Raw genomic sequence first — 14035 nt, forward strand, 5'->3', positions numbered from 1 at the left:
TCAATTCAAAGTTATATTAATTCTAAGAACATTTGTACCGTTTCCTTTTTGAACTTCTAACCTCTCACCCTCTCTCAACCCGTTTGGTGTTTTACCCTTTTGTCCTCTAGATTCATCCATGTTGCTGCAAAGGGCAGAATGGCTGAATAATACTCTATTGTATGCACAAACCACAATTTCTCTTATCTATTTATCTGTCAATGGACACTAAGGTTGTTTTCATGTCTTGGCTACCTTGAATAATGCTTTAACAAGCATGGTAGTGCAGATATCTCCTTGAGGTAATGATTTAATTTCTTTTGGGTGTATACCTAAAGAACAGTTGCTGGATCATTTGGTTATTCTGTTTTTAGTTTTGTGGGGGGTTTTTTTGTTTTTGTTTTTTTATTTAAAATATTACATATGTCTCATTTTCCCCCCATGCCTGTGTCCGTGTCCATTGGTTATGCTTATATTCATGGATACAAGTCCTTTGGTTGATTTCTTACCCTCACCCCCACTTTCCCCTGCCTTCCCTCTGAGGTATGACAGTCTGTTCCATGCTTCTCTGTCTCTGGATTACTTTTGTTCATCAGTTTATGTTGTTCATTATATTCCATAAATGAGTGAGATTATGTGATATTTATATTTCTCCACTGGCTTATTTCACTTAGCATAATGCTCTCCATGTCCATCCATGCTGTTGAGGATGCTAAGAGTTTCTTTTTTCTTTCTTTTTTTTTTTTTTTAGCAGCATAGTATTCTTTTGAGTAAATGTACCACTAGTTTTTAATCCACTCATCTGCTGATGGGCACTTAGGCTGTTTCCAAATCTTAGCTATTGTAAATTGTGCTGCTATCAACATAGAGGTGCATATGTCCTTTCTGATTGGTGTTTCTGATTTCTTGGGATATAGTCCTAAAAGTGAGATTACTGGGTCAAATGGGAGTTCCATTTTTCATTTTTTGAGGAAATTACACTGTGGCTGCACCAGCCTGCATTCCCATCAGCAGTGCATGAGGGTTCCTTTTTCTCCACATCCTTGCCAGCGCTTGTAGTTTGTTGATTTTTGTTTATTACATTCTGACAAGTATGAGATGGTACCTCATTGTCGTTTTGATTTGCATCTCTCGGATGATTAGTAATTTTGATCATGTTTTCATATGTCTCTTGGCCTTCTGTATGTCCTCTTTCAAAAAGTGTCTATTTAGGTCTTTGCCCATTTTTTGATTGGATTGTTTATCTTCTTTTTGTTCAGTTGTATGATTTCCCAGTAAATTTTAGAGATTAAACTCTTATTGGAGATGACATTGGCAAATATGTTCTGTGCAGTGGGCTTTCTTGTTGTTTGTTGATGGTTTCTTTTGCTGTACAGAAGCTTTTTATTTTGATGTAGTCCCACTTGTTTATTTTCTCCTTAGTTTCCATTGCCCTAGGAGCTGTATCGGTAAAAATATTGCTATGACATATGTTTGATATTTTGCTGCCTGTGGATTCTTTAAGATTTTTATGGTTTCCCATCTTATGTTTAAGTCCTTTATCCATTTTGAGTTTATTTTTGTGTATGGTGTAAGTTGATGGTCTAGTTTCTTTCTTTCTTTCTTTCTTTCTTTCTTTCTTTCTTTCTTTCTTTCTTTCTCTCTCTCTCTCTCTCTCTCTCTCTCTCTCTCTCTCACTCTCTCTCTCTCTCTCTCTCTCTTTCTTTCTTTCTTTCTTTTTCTTTGCATGTATCTGTCCAATTTTTCCAACACCATTTATTGAAGATACTGTCTTGACTCTACTGTATGCTCTTGCCTCCTTTGTCAAATATTAATTGAACATAATGGCTTGGGTCGTATTTTTAGTTTTTTTGAGGAACTTCAATACTGTTTTTCCTTTAAAATATAACCCACTGAAATATGAACATTATTCTGAAAGGTTTCAAATGACTTTTTAATTACTGATCTTTTCAGTTCACATTCTACTTGCTCTCTTCACAACATTTGATGCTACTGGCCACTCTTTCTTAAAATTCCCTTCTTCCCTGTCTTGTTAATTGCCACTTATTCATTTAATAATTTTTTGACCACTTACAATATTCCAGAAGCTTGGATAAATATCAGTGAAACACAGAAACAATAAACATTCTTGTCCTTAGGGGAACTTGCTTCTCTGTAATAGAGGACATTTTTGTGGTTCCTTGGCTTCCTGGCTTGTGAAAATCTCCAAATTCTCTGATAGTTCTTCAGGCTTTTTTTTTTTCTTTTTTTTTTTTCAGCTTCATAGTGTCTCCTCCCACTTAAAATGTTTATGCCTCCTCTCTTAATTCTTTACCTGCTCTCATAGAGGAGCTTTGCTTAGTCTCATGACCTTAACTTTCACCTAGATAACATTAACATTTATGTTAAGATCTCTATCCTGAGCATCAGGCAAAACTTCTGACTACTTACAAAAAATGTTTATTGTTATATCCAACATCTCCTGAAATTCTGTTTATTACATAAAATAAGATTAGTACACTTACCTCCCAAAGTATTTTTACTCTCCTAAACTGGTTTGCATCAACACCATTTACATAGACACATGAGTTAAAAAATCTTAAGTCACCTTTAATTTATTTCAGTCAAATATTTCCATCAATCCTATTTACTGAGTATCCCTTTCCATTTTTCTACTTTCACTTCCTAGGTTTTGGGTCTCAAAACTTGTCAACTGTCCCCTTGCAACAGCCTCCTTACAGAAAAATTTTAAAACCTTGCTCAAATTAATAGAATGGTTGAGACAAATTCTAGTCTCTTTGATTCTGAAGCCCAAACATTTTTTCACTAAATATCTGTGCTCTCGAGATCATCCTCACTGTGTTCTTCAAGACCCAATCTAAAATGCCACTTCCTCTGTGGACCTTTTTCTGATCCCCACAGTAGAGTTAGTCATTCCCTCTTCTGAGCTCTAGTATTACAGTGTACACCTCTCCATGGTAGTGCTCCTCACACTGTTGTCTATTGTAGATAGGTACATGTCCGCCTTCTCAGCCTGTGGGACAGGGGCCACATCTAACTCATCAGCACAAGGAGGCCAGCCACAGAGACAGAAATAGCAACAACTTGCCAAAAGTTGAATTCCATTTATACTCCTTATTAACCATGCAACCTTGACTAATTTACTACCCCTCACAGTGTTGTGGCAAATGACCCAGAAGAAGTGACGGCCAGCACCCAGAGGAATCAGGGAAGTAAAACCTTTATAACACAGCGCTGCTAGTCCATGGGACTTTGCTCCAAAGCCTGAACTGTCAATGTGGGATATATATATTGTGTGTGTGTATATATATATATATATATATATATATATATATATATATATTCTTGTGGTGTGCCTCTCAGGATGGGCTTTATAGCTCTGTCCAAGTCAGTTAGAATGGAGAAGTAAGATTACTGTTTAACTAGACACTGAACTAGGCTAAAAGCCCCAAAGTTGCCCCCCTATATTCCTTCTCAACAGAATGTCTTCACCTGCCCAATAGTGATGATAATACTGTAGGCAAGGTTTCTTGTGCTCCGCAGGCTCTCGGTAGATGTTGAAAGAAAACTTGTAAGAATATTTGAGAGTGTGTTAGTCTTTTCAGGCCATAAATTCACAGAATTTAAAGTTCTGGATTTTCCCACAGAACTTAAATTAGTGGGATTTTTGGTATTTGTGAGAGACTGGGGAGAAAGGTCAGATAGAGGGTCAGTTTCTGCCCCCCTATTTTGGTATCCTCCCCAGTGTTTGGTATCCTCCCCAGTGAGACAGACCTGACCCCTAGTGGAAACAATTTATTCTTAGCTCTGTTACAGAGACAGAGCCCAGCCCTGTGCTAAGCAGATGTTGAGAACATATTCACTGATGGACTGATTGGCTAATTGAAAATTCTTAGCTTTTATAAAACAAAAATCATGTGCATTTTATGTACATTCATCAAAAATACTCAGGAATAAACTTTGTTTCACAAAAATATTTTTTAAAAATACTTTTATTGATTTCAGAGAGGAAGAGAGAGGGAGGGGCAGAGAGATAGAAACATCAATGATGAGAGAGTGTCGTTGATTTGCTGCCTCCTGAACGTCTCCCACTGGGGTTCAAACCCACACTCTGGGCATGTGCCCTGACCTGGAATCGAACTGTGACCCTTGCTTCATAGGTTGACACTCAACTACTGAGCCACGCTGGCCAGACTCACAAAAATCTTTTTTAAAATGTGACCCTAAACTACCCTTTATAAAGCTAATTATTGTTTAAATATTTATGTGAACCTTTCTATATAAATAGACTCAACAGCATTTTGCAAACAGATTTATTACCTATATAGTGTGATCCAGTCAATTAAAGTAAAATCCAATTAAAATGCAACCACCTCCGAAGTAGGGCTCAGCAGATGTTTAACAGCTCACAGTGACACCTCACAGCAGTGCAACTTAAGTAATAGTTGACAAACGAACATGAAGAATTCTATATTCTATTTAAGCTACAGGAGCAACAGAGAGAAGCAGAATGTAATTATCCAAATTAGAAATTTTCTGTGACACCGAGGCCACCATCTCTGCTAGTCACAGAAGGGCCAGGGGATATTTTATTGATCACATGCAGCCAAGAACACTGCTTTATGTCTCTCTGATGGACAGTCCCCTCAGGCACATGGCCTCCCCATGCTCCCATGGTGAGAATTCACAGCAAAGCTGGGAATGCTCGTATGAATTTCAAAAAGGCAACCCCTGACTCCTTATTCTCCTACCCTAGGGCTCAGAACAGGGCTTGACCACCAGACTGTCTACAGAAGTAGAATCTGATGTAAATGACACAGCTCTAGTGTCTCTTTTTGCCCGGTGCTTGGGGACATTACTTGCATTCAACTTGATCCTGAGTCTGGAGGGAGTGGAAAACAGTTTGACCACTTTGTTCTGTGATTTTCACATTCATTGCTGCTGAAGACCAAGAAATACTGAGGTGGGTTGGGGTTTCATCTATATATAGAGATATGATTTGAAGAGAGTAACTACACAGTATCACAACAGCCTTACAAAGAGTAACAAGGTCAACCACTATACAGAAAAAAAATGTCTGGATAGAGATCAGAATATGTCTTTCTTTCTCCCAGATGTGAACTTGTTCTGCATCTACAAGACGACAGCTCAATCATCCTGTATGTACTAACCACATGCTTATTATATTGCATTTAATTTAAATGTTTGATAGAATTGGTTTCCAGAGAGAAATGAAAAAGAACAGCCTCTTGAGTTCAGTTTAGGTTGAACCTAATGGTAATTTGACTCAATTTTGCCTTAACCTGATAGAATTCTAAAATTAGAAACAAGCAGAAACATGTGAAAGGGTTTGTCTCTGGGACAAATTTCTACATCAAATAGCCACTGTAATTTATTATATAATTCATTTGTTTTTGTAATCCACCTGCAAACTACCTACTGACACATACAGAAGGAACAATTATTCTGTCCTGCATGCGGAGGAGTGGGCATCTCCACACTTTGAAGGAGAGGGGAGCCAGTAGTTTCTGGCAAAGGCACTGTTTACCTCTAAATCACAGTCTATTTAGATGTCCGTATCACAATTTCCCCAGTAAGAAAGGTAACAAAGGCTGCTTAGATATTATTATAGGACCTCACCTCTTGCCTGCGGATTATAGAGATTAAATACTGAGGTGTTCTCCTCCTATGTAAGAAAAATACAAATCTTCATTAGGAGGTTTCTATGGACCTGATTTTGTCAAGACCAAGCAGATACAAACCAACATGTTGTTGCTGTGTTTTGTTTTGTTTTGTTTTTAATATATTGACTTTTTACAGAGAGGAAGGTAGAGGGATAGAGAGCCAGAAACATTGACGAGAGAAACATCCACCAGCTGCCTCCTGCACACCCCCTACTAGAGATGTGCCTGCAACCAGGGTACATGCTTTTGACTGGAATAGAACCCGGGACCCTTCAGTCTGCAGGCCGACACTCTAGTAGCTGAGCCAAACCAGTTAGGGCCCAACATGTTTATTACACATCCACTGTGTGCACATAACTGTGCTGAGTGCTAGGAAATACATAAAAATGAACACAATGACATCCCAAATCCTTACAATAACTCAGATATCTAAAGAGATAAGAAGGAAAAAACTTGAAAAACAAGGTCACCTAGCACATTTATGGTAGAGCCAGCAATCATATTAGAACTTCTTTTAGTAGTCTGGTGCTTCTTTCTCAGAAGTTCATCAGAAAAGAGCCCAGGAGTTGTCATGGCAGCAGTAATACAGGAAAGTGAGTCTCTAGCCTCTAAGTTTCCTTTTTCACTTTGCTAGTGCTGACACTAAATAGCAAAGAATGGTCTCAAATGATGTGTAATGGTCCCAAACGGATGTTAAAGAGAGTAGAGACATATCTGATGAGTTTTCAATGCATCCGGTTCCAATAAAACAAAATAATATGGTATATGGTTGGGTTTACTGCTGATCACTCCATTTCAAACCTGATTAACATCATGTTAGTTTCAAGTCCTCAATTTTGCACAATCTTTATGACATATTACTGTAATACATCTTATTTCAGCCTTCATATTCCTGGTTGCCAATCGACATACACATAATCTAGTATAATACACTGGTTAAGATAGTGAAGTTTGGGACCACATAGACCTAAGTTCAAATTCCAACACTGCCACTCATTTGCTGGGCAATCTTTGGTGACTTATTTAATATATTTCCAAATTTCAAATTCCTCATTTGTCAAATGGAGATAACTATAATTATAATCCCTCATAAGATTGTTGTGAGGGTTAAGTGAGATAATGTGTATGAAAGCACTTAGCACATATTAAACACTCTAAATATTACATGTTATTATACATGAAATACTGCTCATAATCTATAGGCATGGATATTTTAAGCAATTTTTTAAATTGCAAAAAAATTAAAGTTCTTAGAATTGCAATTCTCAGCCACTTAATTTTACTTCCACTTCTATTCCTAATTTGGTTTATTTGTTTTCTCAATATTTGGAAGCACTTCTTCAAGACAACTCAGCCAGTTTTCCTCTGGAGCTCTTCCTGCTTTATTATGCTTCTGCTTGGGTCCCAATCTCAATCATAATTAAGAGAGGCAAGTTCTGAGAGACAAGGCTCATCTTAATCCCAATTTGTCTATAGTTTGGTAAGTGAGAAAAATAAAGGATATACATATGTCACATCTGTAAAAATAAAGAAAATAGAAGATTGGGCAACCACTGGCCAAATGTTAAAATCAATAAGAATAATGAACTCAAGAATAATGTGAGATGACAACCCCATGGCAAAAATTAAAATACTAATTCAAAAAAATATATGCACCCCTATGTATATTGCTGCATTATTTACAATAGTCAAGGAAATAACCTAAGTGTCTGAATGGATAAAGAAAATGTGTTAAATACATATGAGGGAATATTCTTCAGCCATAAAAGGAATGAAATCTTGTCCTTTGTGAAAGCATGCATTGACCTAGAGGGTATTATACTAAGGGAAATGTCAGACAAATATGTAATTTCACTTATATGTGGAATCCAAAAAATAAGATAAATGAACAAACAGAAAAAACTTATTGATACAGAGAATATTGATAGTTGCTAGCTGGGAGGAGTATTGGGTGGGGGGGGGGGGGGGGTGTGTGTGTGAATAAGGTGAAAGGGATTAAGAAGTACAAATTTCCAGTTATAAAAATAGTCACTGGGATATAAAGTACAGCATAGGGAATATAGTTAATAATGTAATAACTATGTATGCTATCATGCGGGTATTAGACTTACTGGAATGATCACTTTGTAAAGTATTTAAATGTCTAATCACTATGTTGTATACCTAATACAATATTGTATGCCAACTGTAATTTTAAAATAAATAAAAAAATGAATTTTTAGAAATTTTAGTAAAAAAAAACATGCAGAAAAGGCTGGTAAGGTCTAATAAATAGGAGAGGATTATGATAAGGCTTATTGTGTTCACTTGTTCTATAGGCAAAGAAAGGTCATAATCAGCCAGCTGAGGTCCCATTCATTTGGTCCAAGGAGTTCTGGTAGTACACAGAGAAGGATTTGGAGAAGAGTGAATTTCTTGACCCCAAAATAAAACTTTTACTATCAGCTAACAGCTATGGGTTAGGAATACAAACTTGAACCAGGCTGCTTGCCTTTATTTTTATTTTTTTATTGAAGGATGACATACATATAGAAGCACAGAAGTTTTGTGTACAGCTTGATGTGCCTTCACGAAGTGAACACATTCATGGACCCACTACTCAGTCAGGTGGAAAAAAAAATTGAACATTATCAGCATGGCAGAAACTTCCTTAGGCCCCTTCCCAGTCATTACTTTCCTATTATTGTCAATTAGTTTCATCTGTCTTTTAACTTGGTAAATAGTTTACATGTCCCTAGACAAAGATATAATATATAATCCTGTGTTTGATTTCTTTTCATCAACAATTTTCTTGTGATGCGAGACAGTACTTTATAAGAAATATATATTTGGTCTTTGACCTTGTTCCTGGCTCCTAAAACCCTTGGGATTTCCTAAGTGGTGAGATCAATAAAGGTGTCTTCTGTTAATGGATTTTTGGAAAGCCCTGAGGTAATTTAAGGATGTGGCTGGTTGCCAGGGGACCCAACTTTAGTGATTAGAGAGTTGGAACTCTCAGTCCCAAACCCCCAACTTGATGGGGTGGAAGGAGAAGAGAGGGACTGGAGATTGAATAAATCACCAATGACCAATGATTTAATCAGTCATGACTTTGAAATGAAGCCTCCGTAGAAGCCTCGAAGGAGGGTTTTTGAGCTGGTGAACATGTAGAGGTGCTGGGAGAGTAGTCTTTTTTATTTTAGTCTTACTGGTGGATGTGCAGTATTAGCTCACTATGGTTTTGATTTTCATTTTCTTGGTGAATAATAAGGTTGAGTGTATTTTCATGTTTACTGATCATTTGGTTATCCTCTATTGTGAAGTGCTTGTCCAAACCATTTGCACATTTTTCTATTGTATTGTTTGTCTTATTGATTGGTAAAAAATTATTAATACTATATATATAATATATATATATATATATATATATATATATATATATTCAAAGGTTTGTATATAGCCAAAATAAAGCCAATGAATTACTGAAGTACTACTTAGTAAACATTGTTCTGTGCTCACACCAAAAAGACAGTTTAAACTAGGATCACACAAAGCAAAACATGGAATGAGGTTCAAAGAAGTGACCAAAGCAGACGGGTTTTATACTTTTTAAACAAAGAGACAATTGTTTGTGAAGAATTGACAATAAGGTTTGGTCTTGGGGTAGCAGATCACTGAAGTAACAAAATTTGTACAACCTCACCACTCTGAATTCCCCGTCTCTGGTGATAAGAACACCTCTCTTTCTGTTGCTACCGGGAGGGTAGCTTTCACATGGGGTGTGCAAAGAAGGGTCAGAGTATCCTTCTTGCACCAGCTGTTTCTTAAATAAATGTAATTCAAAATAATCAATATGCCAAAGTGGCATATTTTGGGGCTGCCTGCCCTGAATGCCATCATTAGTCTTGCAATATAAGCTAGATTAAGCTTTGCTTGTGGGAGTAAATTGGCCATCTGCTAAGGGAACCATCAAGGCTGGTCTCTATTTGCTTTTGATCTTAACAATATCTAAAAATTATTCTGGATATCATTCCTTTGTCAGATATAGATAATGCAAATATCTTCTCTCAAACATTGTTTTTATGTACTATTTTTACTCCCATAACAGGGCCTTTTGAACCATAGAAGTCCTAATTCTAATGCAGTCCAACCTATCAATGGTAGCAGGGGTCCTCAAACTTTTTAAAGTGGGGGCCAGATCACGATCCCCCAGAGAGCTGGAGGGCCGGACTATATGAACTACTAATTCCTACTGTAACACCTCGGCTGCGCTCACTGCCCAAAAAACCTGGCAGGCCGGATCAGACTCCTCTGCTGGCCGCATGTGGCCCGCGGGCCGTAGTTTGAAGACGCCTGTTGAATTTGGACAGATAAATGTTAAAACCCCAATTCTGACTCTTAAAAAAAACTTTTTTTTATTGATTTCAGATAGGAAAGGACAGGGAGAGAGAAATAGAAACATCAATGATGAGAGAGAATCATTGATTGGCTGCCTCTGGCACACCCTCTATTGGGGATTGAGCCCATAACCCAGGTATGTGCCTTTGACTGGAATCGAACCTGGGACCCTTCTGTCTACAGGACTACTCTCTATCCACTGAGATAAACCGACAAGGGCCCCAGTTCTGGTTCTTATTAACCTGTGCGACCTGGGCAGATAGTTTTACCTCTCTAAGCTCAAATTTCCTTATCGATAAAATGGGAATAGTGATCTCATCTCCCACAAGGCACTGCTGTGAAGATTAAATAGGATAATTTGTGTGAAGCCCTTAGAACACTATTAGGTGGGCAAACTATTGTTATTATTCTCCACATCATTATCAATATAATGCTCATTATTTCTTGTTAAACTATCCATGTAATAAAACTACAGTTTTTAAAAGGTTCACATCATGGGGTAAACATAATTAATTTGTTCATATTAACTTCAATATAGAAACATAATTTCCTGGTGCTGTTTGGTATTATACTGCAGGTCTGGATCAGGAGTGGAGAAGAAAAGAATTTTCTCACTGTCTAGAATCTGCAAGACTAGAAAGCACTTGATTTGCCAGCACAGCTGATGTTAACTCTTCAGTTATCTCATCCTAATTTCATATTTAATCATGTTAGTTATGCTTAATACAATGACATTCCACCACGCTATGTAGATATTTCATTGGGAAAAAAAACACACACACACGCCACATTATTATTCTCCCTTTAACATCACAGGGAAAACATTCTCATCATCATATTTAAACACTTGTTCATCTAAATTCACCTAGAAGTAAAATATGCATTTTGGGGAATTTGTTGAAAACACTATGGTATCAGTCACTGTGCTGTTGTCTTGATTTTTAAAATATACTCTTGTTCCACAGGATACTAGGGCAAACTGAGAATTAGGTTGTTCACCTAATGAACTTATAATACATCCAAAACAAACATGAAGACAACCAAAGTGGGAAGGGGAATGATTTAATATTGTGAGGGTGGGCTTAAAATTTATAAACTGATTCAATGCTTTCAATATTGTTTCACACACACCATCTTTCTACAAAGGTCATTCAGAGACTGGCCATCCAGAATAAAATTGGAAGCAATGAGCCACAATGGATACAATGCATGGCTTGGTATTTACTGAGCATGTCCTATAGCCAAATATTTTTTCTGTGCTTCACGCGGATTATCTCTTTTAACCTTCCCAACAATACTCCAGGAGTACCATTTTGTGCCCATAGCACAATTAAAGAAACTAAGCCTTAGAAAGAATAAATAATTTGACCACAGTCACATAATCAATAAATAATAAGCCACAATTCAAACCCCATTAGCTAGACTCAAGGTCTGGCACTCTTTACTCTGCTCTTTTCCATTCTGTCAGTAGACAGTTCACTTTTGGGGAAGACTTGAACAGCACTTCTCAAGGTATGCTCAGTTTAATTATAGTTATGTACCCCTGCCACAACCATTATAACCTCACCAGCTTAAACATCAGCCATGTCACAGTGAATCCATAAAGTCCCTTTCTTTCTACATATCCAGTAAGACACACCACAAAGCATGCAAAAGTACAACCAAGACCCTAAACCATTCCAGGTGTGTTTGTTCAGAAGAAATATCACTGAAAATGCTTTGATCAGGTATTTCTATTATCTTTGTAATAGTCTTCTAAGCTGCTTCTCTAATAATCACATAATTATCATCGGCCTGAACCCAGTATCATCACAAAGATTAGAATGGGACAATGCAGTAGATTTCAAAAGCACAAAAATTGGAAATAAAAAATAGGAAGAATAGTCTAAATAAGAATAAGAGAGTGGACAGAAATAAAGCATAGTTGGGATGTAGACTAGGTGCAAAGGCATAAATCCCTTTCTTTGTGACTCTTTGATGTGCTGTTTTGATGGTTTGTTCTGCTGTATTCAATTATTTAAATGGTTGATTGAAAAATACTTTGTGAGTGACCAAATATTCAATCTGATTTAGTGATCTTGACAACCTAATCTGGATATTTTTCAGTGAAGTACAAATCTCATTTACTATATATTGGGTCGGCAAGTAAGTAATTGCTGGTTTCACACATATATGGTTTCAGTTGAATTTTTAGGTTTGCAGACGTAGTACAAATGTAAAACACATTTTGTTATTTGATAGTTGGCTATTCAGCTGTTAATCAGTAAAAAAAGTTTTTTGATCTGTTTTGTAGTTTTCGTTTGGCGTTCGTTGAAAAATGGAAAATCAAAAGGAACATTTTCGTCATATTTTGCTTTTTTATTTCCGCAAAGGGAAAAACGCATCGCAAGCTCATAAAAAGTTATGTGCTGTTTATGGTGACGAAGCCTTAAAAGAACGGCAGTGTCAAAATTGGTTTGCCAAATTTCGTTCTGGTGATTTTTCACTCAAAGATGAAAAACGCTCTGGTCGTCCAGTTGAAGTTGATGAAGCCCTAATCAAAGCAATAATCAATTAGGACTGTCACAGTACAACACGTGAGATTGCAGAGAAGCTTCATGTATCACATACATGCATTGAAAATCACTTAAAACAACTTGGCTATGTTCAAAAACTCAATACATGGGTTCCTCGCGAACTGAAAGAATCAGAGTTAACGCAACGCATTAGCAGCTGCGATTTGCTAAAGAAACGTAATGAAAATGGTCCATTTTTAAAACGACTGATAACTGGCGATGAAAAATGGGTTGTTTACAACAATATCAAGCAGAAACGATCGTGGAGCAGGCCAGGTGAACCAACTCAAACAACATCAAAAGCTGATATTCATCAAAAGAAGGTTTTGTTATCAGTTTGGTGGGATTACAAAGGAATTGTCTACTTTGAACTCTTACCACCCAACCGAACGATCAATTCTGATGTCTACATTGAACAACTAATGAAATTAAACAATGCAGTTGAAGAAAAGCGGCCCGAATTGACAAATTGAAAAGGTGTTGTATTCCATCATGACAATGCAAGGCCACACACATCTTTGGTCACTCGGCAAAAATTAATGGAGCTTGGTTGGGATGTTTTGCCACATCCACCATATAGTCCTGACCTTGCACCATCTGATTACTTTTTGTTTTGATCTTTACAAAACTCCTTGAATGGTAAAAATTTCAATAATGATGATGATGTCAAATCGTACCTGATTCAGTTTTTTGCTAATAAAAACCAGAAGTTTTTTGAACGTGGGATTATGATGCTGCCTGAAAGATGGCAAGAGGTCATTGATCAAAATGGGCAATACATTACAGAATAAAGTTATTTAGTTCCATGAAAAAATTGTCTTTGATTTTCTTAAAAAAATCCGCAATTACTTAGCTGCCGACCCAATATATTCCAGTTATCTCTTGCTGTGGAACAATGCCCCCCTCCGACACCCCAAACAATAGCAACAACAGCTTCATGGCTTAAAATAATAGCAATCATTTATTTGTGTGCAGGGCTTTGCAGAGGTGGCTTCACTGCTTCCCACAGCAATCACGAGGGAAGCTCAACTAGGGCTTGAAGATCCATTTTCAGGATGGTTCACAGCCAGGGCTGTAGGGCCTTGCTTGCTGTTCAGCCAGGACTATGGAATAGAGGGTCTCAGTTCCTCAGCTTATGAGCTTCTCCACAGGCTGTTTGGACTTCCTCATGGCTGTTGTCTGACTTCTAAGAACAAAGGTCTTAGAAGAGCCAGATACAAGCTATCGCCTTTTAATGGCCTGGCCTCAGAAGTCACAATACATCATTTCTACTACAATCACAAGTCAGGCTAGTTCCCACTTCTCAACAGGAGAAAAGAAACATTAAAACCACACATTAAGAAGAGCATGTGGGATGAGAGACATTGCTATGACCATTTCTGGAAAGTGCAACCTGTCACACCATATGTGTTCATTCATTCAGTCAATAAATATTTACTG

The sequence above is a fragment of the Pipistrellus kuhlii genome, unplaced genomic scaffold (genome assembly GCF_014108245.1).
Source record: "Pipistrellus kuhlii isolate mPipKuh1 unplaced genomic scaffold, mPipKuh1.p scaffold_m20_p_10, whole genome shotgun sequence".
NCBI classification, from domain to species: domain Eukaryota; kingdom Metazoa; phylum Chordata; class Mammalia; order Chiroptera; family Vespertilionidae; genus Pipistrellus; species Pipistrellus kuhlii.